Raw genomic sequence first — 15,391 nt, 5'->3', positions numbered from 1 at the left:
AAGTGACCCATGATTGTGTGAAATTTGGTAGTTGTTGCAACAATTATGGGTCAATTTTGATTTGCTAATAATTTTCAAATTTCGCGTTTTATTCGCTCAGTTTCATTTGGAAAACGTAAAATCGTCCTTTTTGCTTATATGAGACCAAATTATTTTGTTGGAATTTTTTAAATACCCGCATAAGGGGCTTAACGGTTTAAGATGTCAACCTTATAACATTGGATATTTTTGCGATAGTTCAACAGATAATTATTAACGTATGACAAAAACTATTCAAACAGCAATTTTACAGTTATCAAGCGCACACATAATATTTTTAATGCATTTTGATGATATTATCGATAAATTAAAAATAGTAGTTTGAAAAAAATTAGTTTAGTTCAGAAGATATTAGCAGTTTAAATGACCGGTGACTAATATTTGTGTGTGACCCATGATTGTGGGGGGACTGTAATACTCGGACACTCGCGTTAACAAAAAGAAACGTGTTTATTGTTCGAGGTATAGTAAGAAAGTTAACAAAAACGGAAACAGTCCATTAGCAGCATTTGACAGCTGCGATAAAAACAGGGACGCATTCAGCGTTATCGAAGGGGAGCGCAATTAGAGATGTACGCAGGGTTTGCACTCTCAACAGATCCCTCACTAAAAGAGACTTGATCTTTTAGTCAATAAGGCCTAACCCTTGGCAAAAATCAAGTAAAATTCAAAGATAAAAGGTCCGTTGATTATTTTTGGCTATTAGTTCTCATTCTACTGTTTGTAAGTGTCAGACAAAGAGAATTCAAAATGTTTTTTTTCTACGTTAGAGCCATTGCATACTTGAAGGCGCTATTTCCTAAGATTGAAATAAAAACAGTGTTTAGTTTAAACAAAGTTCAATAACTCGAAGATATTTTTTTTTAAATTTGTTGGGATAAAAGCATTGTTGTTTTTTTTTTTATATAGAACATATTTCTAGAACATTTGATCTTCGCAAGACATTCCGGTTTCGAGATAGTGCGAAGGAATCAAGTTTCCCTAGGATCAAGTATCTTCATTCTCCCCTACAGTAAATATACCTAGTCAGTTCTAAAATGCAACTTCAATTTTTTACTAAGCATATTCATTTACTTATTTGAAGATTCCAATAGAAATGTTCTCGAAGGTTTTCTACTTAAACAATATATTTCTCAATCCAAGTTTAATTTCTGTGAAGCTCATTCATCTGCTGGGCTCCCATTTAAAATTATCATCATCATTCCGTTTCATACGCCCGGTCTTAATAGTTCAGGGTTTCACATTCACACTCGTAGTAGTAACTCATCAAAGATAAAAGCCAGGATCTCGGTAAACGAATGTAATCCTTCCCGCACACAAAGACTTAAGCCCGCATTCAAAAGTCAACATCGTCATAGTTAGAAAGTCGCACCCAGCTGCCATTTCAAAATCTTTCCGGGGAAGGGAATGAGAGTCAAATCTCTCATTTAAGTTAGAACGTGGACCAGACCGAAAGTTCCCATCATCGTCATCAATTCGAGCCGAAATTGAACGAAAACAAACCCCTTTTGGTTTCGTTTCATTTCGTGATGCCGAAGGAATTTAGAGGAGAGCTGAGGATGTTTTTTTGTGTGTGCTTTTAGCCAGTTGATTCCAATAACGGAGATGGTGGTTCGCAGTCTAATGACATTGTTTGAATATTATTTTAGAGCAGCTTACGAATTTTCCGAAAGCGTTTACAGGAATCTTTGCAACTTTGCCCGGGTGGAATTCAAACCATTGGGTTCCATGTAGAAAGGGCAAGATGTCAAGTATCGGCTTTCAAACTGAGTGAGGGAACTGAACTTAAAGGATGGCTGCCTGCTACAGTACCGTCTGGGGATGACTGGAGTCGGTTAAGACGACACTATCAAATAAGCACCGTAGTTAGTTTGCTAGTTAGTTGAAGTTCTTTCTCGTTTTGCTGGATCCTATGAAAGGTAAGGGGGGATGATGCCAACACTCTCTTTCCTTTTCTTGAACCAGTAGAAATGCGAACGTGGTCACATTCGAAGAATAGTGAAGTCAGTAGGGGAAAGGTTTCCTAAATGGGCCTATCGGGTTAAATGACCCTACGGCTGTTTGATGAAATGGCTGACTAGACAGCTTATCTGACCAATGCATTTTGAGGGTGATACGCTTAGAACATAAGACAAGAAAGAATTTTATGAATTTACAAACTCAAAAAAAATTAAAAAATCATACAAGGTTTTGATACATGTTGATGTAATATTTCGATTTTTAAAAATTATGCGTAAAGAAGCTTAAAACAAAAACTAGGATGGTTTTTGTTTCTGACTCAAATGAACTTAAGAAATTAAACATATTTCAGCTTTTATGGAGGTTTAATAATGATAATATAGTGGAATAATAGAGTGGTTTTGTATGCCTCCATCCTGTTTGTAAAATGCCTCCATCCTAAAATAACAGGTTAAATAGAATAAATAAATGATTTTTATCATTGAACCTTCAAATCTAAGCTCTGAATAGCATCTTAAGAGAGAATTGAAGATGTAAAAACAGATTTGATAAAGTTTTTCTCATGGTTGAACTGCCTCCATAGTATGGCAACCCTAACTTTTGTTTTATTCTATAAAATTATTATAACATAGATTTTTATAAAACTTCAACTTTGTCGAACGGAAATTATTACTTTCTAGCAGTTTCAATGAAATTATACGGAAATATTGCTCAAAAAACAGAAATTTTGTTCAAAACATAAATAGGCGCATTTAGCCCGCACGGTTTGAGGTTCGGCATTTTAGACAACACTTACAATTAAATCGTTTTCTTGGAAACAGAAGAAAATTTTAACATAAAAATTACTCCATTGTATAGAAAACAGATGCCTGCACACGTGTATATAGTTTTTGTACACATATTCGATGTGATATTTGATTAAATCAGTGTTCTGCTTAATAGGCGCATATAGCCCGCTCCTCCCCTACTCAAGTGTCAACTCAGACGCGCCGGAGTTCTTCTAAAGATGAACACTTTGGAAACGTTTTTTTCGGAAGGAAAAATTATAAAAGCTAGAAATAATAGAAAAATATTTAAAAACTATATTTTAGTTTGGAGTATCAAATTTAAGTCTTAATTTTCTTCAAAAGATATCTAAGAAAAGAGGAATTCTGATGAAATACCCAAATTATAACTTTTCAGAGATCGACTTCCTGTTTGGCATTCAAGAAACCCCCTAGCTGGCTGACGAGAATTGCCACTGGTAAACGTCACATGAGAGTTCCCTTAATGGCGGCAGCCTTGAACGACAAACTTGTTATCAGATATTTTTGAACAAAGCTGAAACAAAGCGTTAATGACTTTCCTCCGTCTTGGTTTAAGTTGGTTGGGGTTTGATGATGAGGACGCGTCTTTCTAAAGATTCCCTTCGTGTTTCGAATTGTGAATGGCGGATTTCGGTTGAGTCTGGCGTAGGAGTAAGGAGCGGGGGGCGGGATGAAATTGGAAACCATTATTACACCACTTCCAAGGGTGCTCCCGGAGTATCATTATGAGCGTTTGGTTATTAAGAATCCAACTAGAGTGGATGCTACTAGCCCTGTTGCTTCCTACGCGAAGGGGACATCCTTTGTCATCGGGGAACATTTTAGCGGAAAGCTTGTAAAGTAGAGGATTATTGAATTTTGGCGCAGACAACGTCTTTACAGGAAAACTCCCTAGAAAATGAACTAGAAGCTTTTATCGATTCGAGCACTCGTTGTTACAAGGATTTTGATATTTTCCCTCAGGGACCGTCAAAATTGATATCGACGATTAAAGTTCAAAAAACAACCAAAATGAATAGTCTTCTTATCCGAATCTGTTTCAAAGTTTTATCATGTATCAAATCAGGATCAGCTGGTTATTTTCACCCAAAGATATTGGAATAAAATTTAGTGTTCATAAATTTAAACCACTTCTACGCTCGAAGATTCTGTTTTTTCCTTCCATCCTTAACATAATGTTATCGTATTTCTTCAAGTTTGTTATAATGGGGTTTCCCTTTTCACCCAAAAATAAAACATGCCAAGGAACATGTGTGTGATCTTGCTCGCTTGATCTCCTTTTTCCAAGTGGAACTTTCCTTTGGGTACCGCTTTTTTTGCGCTCGGCGAAGCACCCAAAACCCTCAACCTGCTACCGAAGGACGGAAATTCAGACTGACTTTATCTGGCGGAATAAATCAAATGCCTGTCAGCTCGATTCTTGGCAGAGTGGCGTAAATTTCCACTCAACAGAGGGTGAAAGTATGGGCGAACACAAAAAATAAACACAACAAATAACCGAGAAGAGAAAGGTTCAACTGTGGCAACACATGTGAGCGCAGTTAAAGCCTACACCCGGAGCGCCATATTTCGTCGGAAATTCGAAGGGTGTTGTTATTCGGTCGATTCGAAAGGGGGAAAGGGGGAAAGGGGGGATGAATCGTACTTTAATTGTATGAATTTAATCTTATCACATCGTGAATTTCACGGTTTGTTCCCGGCTTCAGCAGAAACGACCCGTTAAAGGTTGCTGAAGTGTGTGTGAGCTTAATTTTTGGGGACTTGTTCCACACCCGGTGCGAGTTGTTTAATCTTATCATAAATCAAAACTGTGTTGAGGGTAATCGCTGTATGGTACTTTTTAATTGTCGAATGAAATAACCGGAAAATAATGGCAACTCATGGTGACGAGGTGATTCATCAGCTAAGTAAGCGAGTGAAAGGAGTTGTTTGGGTTCTATACGGGTTCTCAGTTCTATGCTGCACAAATGGGCCTTTTTAGCTGATAAACTGCTACATTGTAATGGAATTGTTCTTTGAGGGTGAATCAATTTGTGAACGTGGAACAGATTTTAATTTACTATAGATACAACTAAGAAAAAAATCAAAATTTTATTGCTTGTTGTTTGTAACCCATGATGAAATTTATTTTAGATTCAGCAATTATTAATTTGGAAACAGTTAACGCCTTGAGGAAGGCAAAAACAATTTCTGGACTATAAATTTCTTATCAGTAAAACCGTATAGTTATCGTTATGAAATTCATTTCGTCTTTCTAAAGTCGAGAGCGCTAGAATCTATTCAATGATATATGAAGTAATTTAAATTAGTTTGATTTAAAAAAATTCAAGGTTTTTCACGCGACCCCCGACCAGAAAAAATGGAAAAAAAATACTTTTTACCAAAAAATTTTGAAGTTGAAAATTTTGCCTGATTAAAAAAATTCAAGGTTTTTCATGCGACCCCCGATCAGAAAAAAATGACTTTTTACCAAAAAATTTTCAAGTTGAAAATTTTGCCTGATTAAAAAAAATTCAAGGTTGTGAAAACCGCGACCCCCAATAACAAAAAATCGAAAAAAAAAGATTTTTTACCAAAAAATTTTCAAATTGCTTCAAGATGCTTCGGGACAGTATATGATCATTTGAAATAATTGATTATCTTATACACCAAACATCGTGGTTATTTTTTTTTTGCTGACTTGATCATCAAACTTTCGTTATTTTACATCTGTCTAACATTTTAATTTTTTTTTTACATCCAGGTTGAGCTTTGATTAAACAACGTATATCTACAATATGAAAACATGCCATGCGTCTTTATAGGAATAAAAATCTATTCTATTTATACACGCTTAGAAAAACAAGTTCATTTTTTGTAATTTCTTAAAGTTTAGAGTCCTGCTAAAGGGCAAACTCTGAAGCTTGTGTATTCTAGTTCCTGACAAACTGATAAATTTTTCGTCGTCATGAGCAAACAGAATTTTGCCGAAAAACAATGAAGGACAAAGTTTGTTAGTAGTACAAAAATCGATACAAACATCGATTGTTTTTAATTTTGAAGTAAAAGTTGTTAAAATTTCAACAAACTATGTGATTATTTACAAAAATATGTACCATTCGAGAAAATCTGGTATTTCTGATTCAGAGATACCAAAAAAAAACTTGTGTTTCTAGCTTGTTTTCATTTAGCTGTCAATTGAATTCTCCACCCTACAATCCTGCCAATTCTTATTTTCCAACTTTCTTTCTTTCTTTCTTTTTTCTTTCTTGGTCTACAAACGAAAACCAAAAACGGCGCACATTTCGTCGTAATGTCTTAAAACAAAAATCAAACATGTTCACTGATGTCGCGGGACTTTTTGCTTGGAACGAACGAAAAAAAAATCGAAAATTCAAACTTTCCAATTAAAAGCGTAGAGATCCGGTCGGTCGCACCACAATGAAGTCGATGTTGTCGGTATTGCCTTCGAAACAATTTTCGGTACCATTGCAACAGCAAGAACAACAACAACTGGTACAACTGCAAGAGTAAATCGAAGAAGAACTACAACAGCAGCACCATCAACAACTAGTAAAAAAAGCGAAAGCATCAACAGTAACTGAAAGGATTAGGAAGTCTGTTTGAAGATTGATTCAGATCAAGTGCTAGAGATACTAGGCAAGAGGTAGTTAAAGATACAGAAGAGGTAAACTTTGAACCTTTACAAAATCTCTAGACAAAAATAACAGTGAAAGCCAGCGGAAACAGTAGAGCTTTAAAGCAAGTGTGATATCTAGGAAATAGGAACAAAAAATAAGCATATTTAGGGAAATATCAGCCTAGCCAAAACGTAAACTAAAGTTTCAAAAATTAAACTAATACTTAAACACACACAAACAAGAGAACAGACGTTTGAGGAGAGTTGTTTTGAACGATATCAGTTACATTGACTTCAGAAGTTGAGCGACTCATTTTAGAGGAGAAAAAATACTAACGAGATCAGACAAAATTGGAATTTCCTCCATCTTGTGGGAACGTCAGCCAATTAGAGCACTGCAGGACACAAATAGACACACAAAAGTATTAGCTCCGTGATAGGTTCGGATTTTCAAACAATCGTTTCGAAGTTTTCCAAGAGGGTTTCAAGAGCGGATTTTCGCGGAAGGGATCTCCACCTCCAGTCGTCGACCAAACGACGAAAGTCCTACTTAAACAGAACAGAGAGAATCACCACGAAAGGCACCTTGGCCGGCCGCTGGTTTCGGATTCACAACACTCAAGTCGTGAACCAACCGGGGTCTTCAGAAGTAAGCACAAGTCCAGATTTTCCACCATACCACAACCACTCCTCAGAAAATAATAATGCCACATTCCAAAACACCAACACTCACAACTAATTGTTTCCCAAAGGAAGAAAGTCGACTAAAATGTGTGTGTACACGTGAAAATAAGTTCAAGTCAACGGATGTAACTGAAAACGCCTAAACGTAGGCTAAAATTTCAAAAATTATGTTCATGAATAAAATTTTCCAAGCTTTTCTTTCTGATTCAACAATAAATGTCCATTCATTTCACATCTGACTGTAGTCAGAGCAGATTCTCCCTATTCGAAAATTCAATAACTCCCGTTCCCGGTCGTAAATTACAAACCAAACTTGGCGAAATTTCAACCGAGCCAAGCCCAGCGGCCATCAAAATGTGGTTTTAACAGCCTCTAATGCCGGAAACCGATACTCGGGCCCCACCCAGAAACACTTAGATCAACAATGGCCAGAACGAATTTTAATATTCATTTAACACCGCATCGAGAGAATCGTGACTCAAATATTTTGTCGCCTATTGAATTTCCTTTCCAGCCCTTGAGGGTTTCGGCAATCCAACGAGCTTTCCCTATTCAAACGGGGGGCCACTTCCGATTCCGTTGATTCGAACTTCCCCCACCCATACACACAGCCAGCTTGAACGTTACTTTCTCCAAACCCAGGAGGGAAATGATACAAACAACAGCAACATTGAAATAAAAAACACCAAAACAATTCTCCAAATCACTACCCACAAACCACACCACCACCTCAGCAAATGTTGTCGTGTTTCTTTCATTCGCTGTCGTAACCTTAAAATGTCGTGCGTGATTTATATCTTTTCATATACCCTAGGGTGTTGTTCGTAATTATTTCTTCGTTTACGTTTTTTGGTAGTTTCTGTTTGTCCCGTGTTTGTGTTTCGTAATTTTATTGTTTTTTTTTCCTTTCTGTTCGATTTTTGTTTGGTGCGTGATTACAAGCCCTTCCGAGTCATTGTTTCAGTTTTCTTCGAAAACTGTTTTATTTTTATTAAGCTTACTTTCGATTGATTTTAGTTCTTTGAAACCTCACCGTGTTACAATTCAAAACAACTCATCAAAGGGTGTCCAGAAATCTAAACCATTCGGCAAAAACAATTCAAAATTCAAACCCCAATCCCCCCAACAACAAAAAATTGCTCCAAATCATTGTGCAAACCAAAAACCCTGGCTTGAGAATTTATTTTCAAAAAAAAAATGTGAAGAAATGCTCAATCCCGTGTGACACACCTCTGAGCGAGTTTGGAATTTTACCCAATTTGCTGTTCGTCTTTGTGTGCGTGTCTGTGTGGCTGTTTATTTTGAATTAAACAACAATAATTAAAAATAATTTGAAAAAAACATCATTTCTCACACGTTTAATTTAGTTGCTACAAGTTCCACCAATCGTTTTTCTATTGGTGGTGCAGTTGTTCACATGTCGTTTGTTATGAATGATGCAAACCTTAGATAGATGAGTTGTGTTGCTGATGGTCAACCCATTTCAGGGTGCGAAAAACAAGGAAGGATGTCTGCAATATTATTAAAAATTGTATTTAAGAGATCGTTATTTGGAAAACAGTTCTAAATCAATTGAAAGAAATAAAAGGTTTAATAGTTGAGAACAGTTGATGAAACGAAAATGTTATCTGGAAAATGTTGCAAAAATACTAACTGTGCCGAATCTGAAAAAAATCCGATTTTCAGGCCTGCACAGCAAAATTTTTGGCTGTTTTTGTCTCGCTGTCTATATTCCAACACAGACTCTGGCAGCTTTGTGCCAAATTATTGATCCTCCGCCACCTGAAAAAAAGAGTTATGATTAGTATCCCTTAGAATGTATACCTGTCCAAGAAAAACTCAGCCTTGACTTGATGTCTGGTTGCTAGAATATAGAAGAAAAAAAAATATTTATCTATCCAAATTTCGTAAAAAAGGGTCTCATCTTTCTCAGCGTGCGGAAAATAGTACATTTAAATTTGACAACCAATTGCTGATTTTTCAGCAAAAATGACAAGAACACAACCGAATGCTGGAAAATCCAGCAATTAGAAAACCGCTTACTGGTATCCGGCAAAATTTTGGATCGCTGGATGTTTCCAGCATTTTTTTTTTTGCTGGAAATCGAGGCAGAAGTTTACTGTGAACGCATTTTTGCCGGTTTTTTCAATTTCTTATTTTATCCTAAGAGGATTCCGGCTAACAGTCTTCTTTAATAAAAACGAGTTTTGTTTTTATGAATCCAATGTTTCCATTCTTTTTTGAATTCTTCAAGGGCTGAGAAGTTTCGTTTTCTTGTTAAGGTCGACTAGGCTGGTCGTTTGAAAAAGTATTCGAATTATTAAATTTTTTTTATGGATGAAATCCGTTCGTCTGAGGTTATTATAGTAGCATTTCTTCAGCATCGAAATATGCACAGTTTTTTTTCTATTCACTTTTTGCTGATAAACAAAACAATACAAAAAGTGAATAGGGGAAACTCTGTGCATTTCGATGCAGACGAAAAAAAACCCAAACAAACAGATTTTATCGATAAAATTCACATTTTACAAGACAGTTTCACACTACCAGCCGAGTCGATCTCATTAAAGAACAAAATTTGTAAGTCCCTGAAAAAGATCCAACAAGGATTGAGACGTTGAATTTAATAAAAAAAAATCCGTTATGGCTTTAAAAAGCCTACAAGCCGGAATTACCCGGAAAAAAATTACAATTTGTCGATCCCCATTACCAAAATTTCATTATCTTTTCTGCATTTCACTTTTATACATCTTTGTTTGTTGTATTTCTCAGAAAATTATGAAAGATTAAAAAAAAAGTAAATAAATCAATCTATCAAATGACGCTATACTATCTTCAATAATGCAAAACACTGCACATCTGATTGGTCTAAAATCCCGAACCAAAATTAAAACACAAAACAAAGGATCATTAAAGTATGTTTGAAAATTTCCATGAAAAACATACAAAAAAGCATTTATTTGAAGAAATTATTTTCGATCTGGCGCACTTAGACCGAAGCAAGCATTTAAGCAGAGATGCTTGGCAAGGAGAACTGTTGAAACGAGGCCATTACATGACATTTGAATGCTCCCCTTTACAATTAAGATTGATTGTTATCACTAAAATGGTCCACGTAGTTAACTTTTTCGGACGCAATTTATGAACACGGAGATAACATTCGTGCCTAAAAGTACGAGTTTTAAAAACTGTTTTGATTCAGTTATTAGACTTTTAAATAGCTAGAGCATGCTTGTGTCATATTCGCCTGATGGGTATGCAACAACCCATCCGAAAACTGACTGACTGACTGATACCATATTTCCGGCAGGTGTCGCTAAAGTTGCGAAAATGATCAGCTGAAATCACCGTTCCACACTGAACCTCGAAAATACCCAAACTTGAGAACTTTCCCCGCTAACCCGAATGAAACTCCCTCCCTACAGGTTTGGCTATCGGAGGCATAACCCAAAGTTAAGCTCTTAAAGGAGAACTCATCCCCCAAAATCTGATACCGCAATAAAATGGAAATCAAAATAAAAAAAAAATAACTGTAGGTACGGGAATCACTCCCATACCTGCAATGGCTTTGCGATTACCATCTCAGGATGCTAACCGCTCGACCATTGGAGAGTTGTTGAGAGAGGCAGCTACATCATCGTATATGCGAGACTTTCTGCGAATGAAGCGGGAATAAAAGTTCTTCGCTTTGAACTTACCCCCCAAACCTAAATCTGCCACGATGGAGATAACAGATTCAGATGCGCTTAACAAAACCTCCCCAAAAAACAGTTCTCCGCTTGCAGGACAAGTTTGGCGTATTGACAAGCCATGATTTATTCACAAACTTAAGTTGTCAATCTTGAACTTAGGTTTGGCGGGTGGCAGTTCTCAATTTTGGGTATTTTTGATTTTCAGTGCACTTGCTTCAGATCCGCAGTGTAGGAGAAAACTGTACAGAACGCACCAGTTAGATTTTAGATATTAACGCGCCATCACTAAATTTTACTTCGGAAGTCCGGACTTCCAAAAGACTTCCGACAAAGAAAAATGAAGTACTAGATTTTTGAAAGTCTGTGTTTTGCTGCCAGTTTACCAGCGACGTTTCTAAAATTTTTATTAAAATTCACAATTTACAGCGCTGAAAATCATTTAGGAAAGAACTGTACAAGACGCACCAGTTAAGCATAATCGCTATTTACAGCGATACCCATCATCTATGAACCGAATTGAAAGTTCACGACGATTCATGGATCATATTTACATCTTATCAGAAAGAAACAATATGTTAAAAACACTATTTTGGTTATATTTTTGTGAAAATTTTAAACAGCCAGAAAACAAGCCGCGGGCTAGAACGCCAAAACTAGTGGAAAGAACGCACCATACCAAATGGGTGGTGAGAAATGGAACAAAGATTATACGGAATATAGTTATTGAAACATCAAATTTTTTATTACATATTCATCGTATTTTTGCAAACTAACCATACTTTGGCAAAAAATCATTTTTTATTGCTTAATTTAACGAAAATTTTGCTTTTCAAAATTCACTTTTTTATTTCCTTATAGGTAAAACGCCTTCAGGTAGGCAACGAAATTCAATTTCTTGACTGATATCGCGGCAAACATGGCGGCAGATTATTTTTTCGAGTCAAAAATTGGTGCACGTTTTTAACTCAAACAAGGACGAAATTTGTTGTAATTATGCATTCTTATCGTAATTTAGGAGTCAGCAAATGAAAAGAAAGACATTTTGTTTTGACATTTGGTTTTTCTCAAAAGTTAACAGCATTCAAAATTTTAGCCTAAAACACGTGGTTTTGCGGGCATTCTGCCCCAATTTTGATATGATTAATTTTAGTTAAAATTTGTTGAAAGTTAGTGAAATAAAATAAAATATTAATTGCCATTCGAAAGTGCATACAAGTGTTATAACGAAAAGCTGCATTTGGGTCAAATAGCGCAGACTGGTTTACCATAAAACCTTATATGTTAACCATAAAAAATAACAAGTTTTAGGCATAATCCATTAATTCTTCTGTTTCTAAGAATTAGAGTCGTTTTTGTGAATTTTTCATCTTAAAAATGAAGGAAAAGCTCGTTTGCTACAATAAAAATGAAGAAAAACACCATTCGGAGTTAAAGGTTAGTGTATTTTTGAGAAAGAATGGCATGGGCCATTTTACCTCGCTGGTGCGTCTTGTACAGTTCTCCCCTACAGCGATATCAATCATCTAAGAACCAAATTGCAAGTTTACGACGATTCAGGGATCAGATTTACGTATTATCAAAAAGAAAAAATATGACAAAAGCACGATTTTTATTATATTTTTGTAAAAAACTTAAACAGCCAGAAAACAAACCGCGGGGTAGAACGCCAAAACTAGTGGACAGAACGCACCATACCGAAAGGGTGGTAATAAATGGAACAATATTTATAAGGAATTTAATGACTGAAACATAAAATGTTTAATTATAGTTCATCGAATTTTTGTAAACTAACCATACTTTGGCAAAAAATCATTTACTAATGCTAAACTTATCGAAAACTTCGCCTTTCAAAATACACTTTTTTATAGCCTTATAAGTAAAACGCCTTCAGGTAGGCAACGAAATTCAATTTCTTGACTGATATCACGGCAAACATGGCGGCAGATATTTTTTTCGAGTCGAATATTGGTGCACCTTTTCAACTCGAACAAGGACGAAATTTTTTATAATTATGCATTGATATCGTAATTTGGGAGTCAGCAAATATAAAGAATGGCATTTTGTTTTGATATTTGGGTTTTCTCAAAAGTTAACAGCATTCAAAATTTGAACCTAAATCACGTGGTCTTCTGGGCATTCTGCCCCAATTTTGATATGATTGATTTAAGTTGAATTTTGTATGAAGTTAGTAAAATACAACAAAATATTCATAGTCTTCCGAAAGTGCATGCGAGTGGAAAAACGATAAGCTGTAGTTTCATCAGATTGCCCAGGCCAGTTTACCATAAAACCTTAAATGTTAATCATGAAAAATAACAGCTTTCACGCTGACTCCATGAATCCTTCTGTTTCTAAGAACTGAAGTCGTTTTTGTGAACTTTTCATCTAATAAATGGTGGAAAAGCTTGTTTGCTGCAATATAAATGAAGAAAAACATCATTCGAAGCCATAGGTTAGTGTATTTTTGAGAAAGAATTACATGGGCCATTTTACCTCGCTGGTGCGTCTTGTACAGTTCTCCCATAAGAACAAAATTGATCGTTTACGACGGTTCAGGGTTCTGATTTACGTCTTACTGAAAAGAAAAATAATGAAAAAAATTACTTTTAATAATATTATTGTAAAAAAAAGCTGATTAAGCTAAGTATATGTACTTCGGCAAAAATTCATTTGCTTTTGCTAAACTATGCGAAAATTTTCCCTTTTAAAAATCAAATTATGATATCTTTATGCAGTAACGTTCAAAAAGGAATGAAATCTCGTGGAGCAGCGCACTCGCTTTCAACTTTGACCAGCTGCCATTTCTGTCTGGGTTAATATATTTTCATGTTTAACTATCCAACTAAAACTTTATAAAATTTAAAAACAGTACTATGACTGAAAAAAAATACAGCAATTCTCGTGAAAAGGGAAATTTGAGATTGCCTCATAAAATACGCTGCATTTTTGATAATTGTCATTGAAAATACTTCAAGTTTGTCCAAAAGATGAAAGTTATGTTTAATCTAGTAGCTGGACGAGTTCATATCAAAATCTATTCACGCGATAAAAAATGGGACCAGTTTGAAAGTGAGGTTCATTTTTGTTCAACAGGCGATTTAATTCTATTTTGAACGTATGTTTGTATGGAAGATCGTAATCACTTTTCTATTGGATTTTTCTTGCGCAATTTCAAAATGTCCTTCCTGCTTTGATTGGAAATCGAATATATTCCATTAAGAAATGATCCTAATGAAAGACCAAATAAACCTCGATTCATGTTTATATGTTCAAAATTCTTTTTCCACTTTTTTCGCAAGTCGTTTCTGAAACTCTGTTCTTCGTATTTTGAGCTCTGTGGAGAAAATTTTATTTTCAATCAATTCAGGAATGAAGTTTTGAACAATTGCCAACTTTTTTTATGTAAATTTTTGGTTATGTGAAAGAAAAATCTAAAAAAAACATGTATTACGATTTTTACCCAACAATCATTCGTCCAAAAAAGAATGAAATCGCTTGTTGGGTGATAATGAACCTAATTTTCAAATAGGTACCATTTTTGATATCGTCAATCGATTTCGATGAAATTTAGCCGAGCCCTAGATCAAACAATTTTTAACATATTTTTTTGTTAGGTACATATATTCAATGGAAATTGTCAAAAATACAGCGAATTTTATTAAACAATCTCAAATTTACCTTTTTCACGATAATAGCTGTGTTTTTTGTTTGTCTTTTTTTTTGTTGAGTTTTTGTACAGTCTTTAAATTTTGTGAAGTGTAAGCTGGATAGTTGAACTAGCTAGTTGAAATATCTACCCAGACAGAAGAAAGTTGGAAGTGAGTGCGTTGCTCCACGCAATTTTTTTCTTTATTTAACAGAACTGTAGGTAAAACGCCATCAAGTAGGCAAAGAAAATTCAATTTCTTGGCTAATATCGTGGCAAAAATGGCGGTAGATGAATTTTCCGAATCGAATATTTGTGACTTGGTGAACTTGAACAAGGACGAAATTTATTAATTCTTATCGTAAATTGGGAGTCAGCAAATAAAATTGAATGTATTTGGAATAATCGTCGCGAATGTTAAATTCGCGGCCAAATCGCCAAAACTGGTTAATTTTGGTTTTTGATATTAAAACTCGCCGGAAAAAGTCGTTAAAATCTAAGAGCATGACATTGAATGTTTTTTCGTTTTGATATTTGGTTATTCTCCAAAGTTCAGCTTTCAAAATTTGAGCGTTAAAGATGTGATCTTGTGCGCATTCTGCCCCAATTTGAATAGGATTATTTTTTTATTGAAATTTTTAGAAAGTAAGTAAAATTAAAAAAAAAAATTAAAAGTCATCTGAAAGTGCAAACAATTAGAATAACGAAAAGCTGCAATTAAAAACTTTAAATATATATCATGAAAACCTACAAGTCTCACGCAGATTGCATTTATAGTTCTGTGATCGGTCTCATCATTATTGGTCACCCTGACATGCTACTTAAACGCCTGAAAGTATACAAGCTGCCTAACGTATCCGACTACCGTTATGTTGCCTGTTTTCGTACTATGACGGATTTATTCTGATATTTAAGCGCGAAAAATTGTAATTATGAGAGAAGACCA

The 15,391-nt window shown here is 35.2% G+C and overlaps 1 protein-coding gene across 11 annotated transcripts in view; it reads left to right on the top strand.

Moving 5' to 3' along the window:
• LOC129755262 (CUGBP Elav-like family member 4) overlaps positions 1 to 15,391 on the top strand; it is a 568,631-nt gene that overhangs the window by 254,300 nt on the left and 298,940 nt on the right. Inside the window, exon 4 of one of the 11 annotated variants that reach the window (XM_055751664.1) lies at positions 6,203 to 7,072. The exons of 9 other annotated variants lie outside the window; for them this stretch is intronic. The gene's annotated coding sequence lies outside the window, so the exon portion shown is untranslated. Of the gene's footprint in view, positions 1 to 6,197; positions 7,073 to 15,391 lie in introns of all 11 variants that reach the window. One more of the 11 variants, XM_055751663.1, reaches the window with a different exon arrangement.

This window comes from Uranotaenia lowii, chromosome 3, assembly GCF_029784155.1.
Source record: "Uranotaenia lowii strain MFRU-FL chromosome 3, ASM2978415v1, whole genome shotgun sequence".
In the NCBI taxonomy this organism is placed as follows: domain Eukaryota; kingdom Metazoa; phylum Arthropoda; class Insecta; order Diptera; family Culicidae; genus Uranotaenia; species Uranotaenia lowii.
The sequence above is the reverse complement of the archived record's forward strand: the minus strand, read 5'-3'. Positions and strand labels throughout refer to the sequence as shown.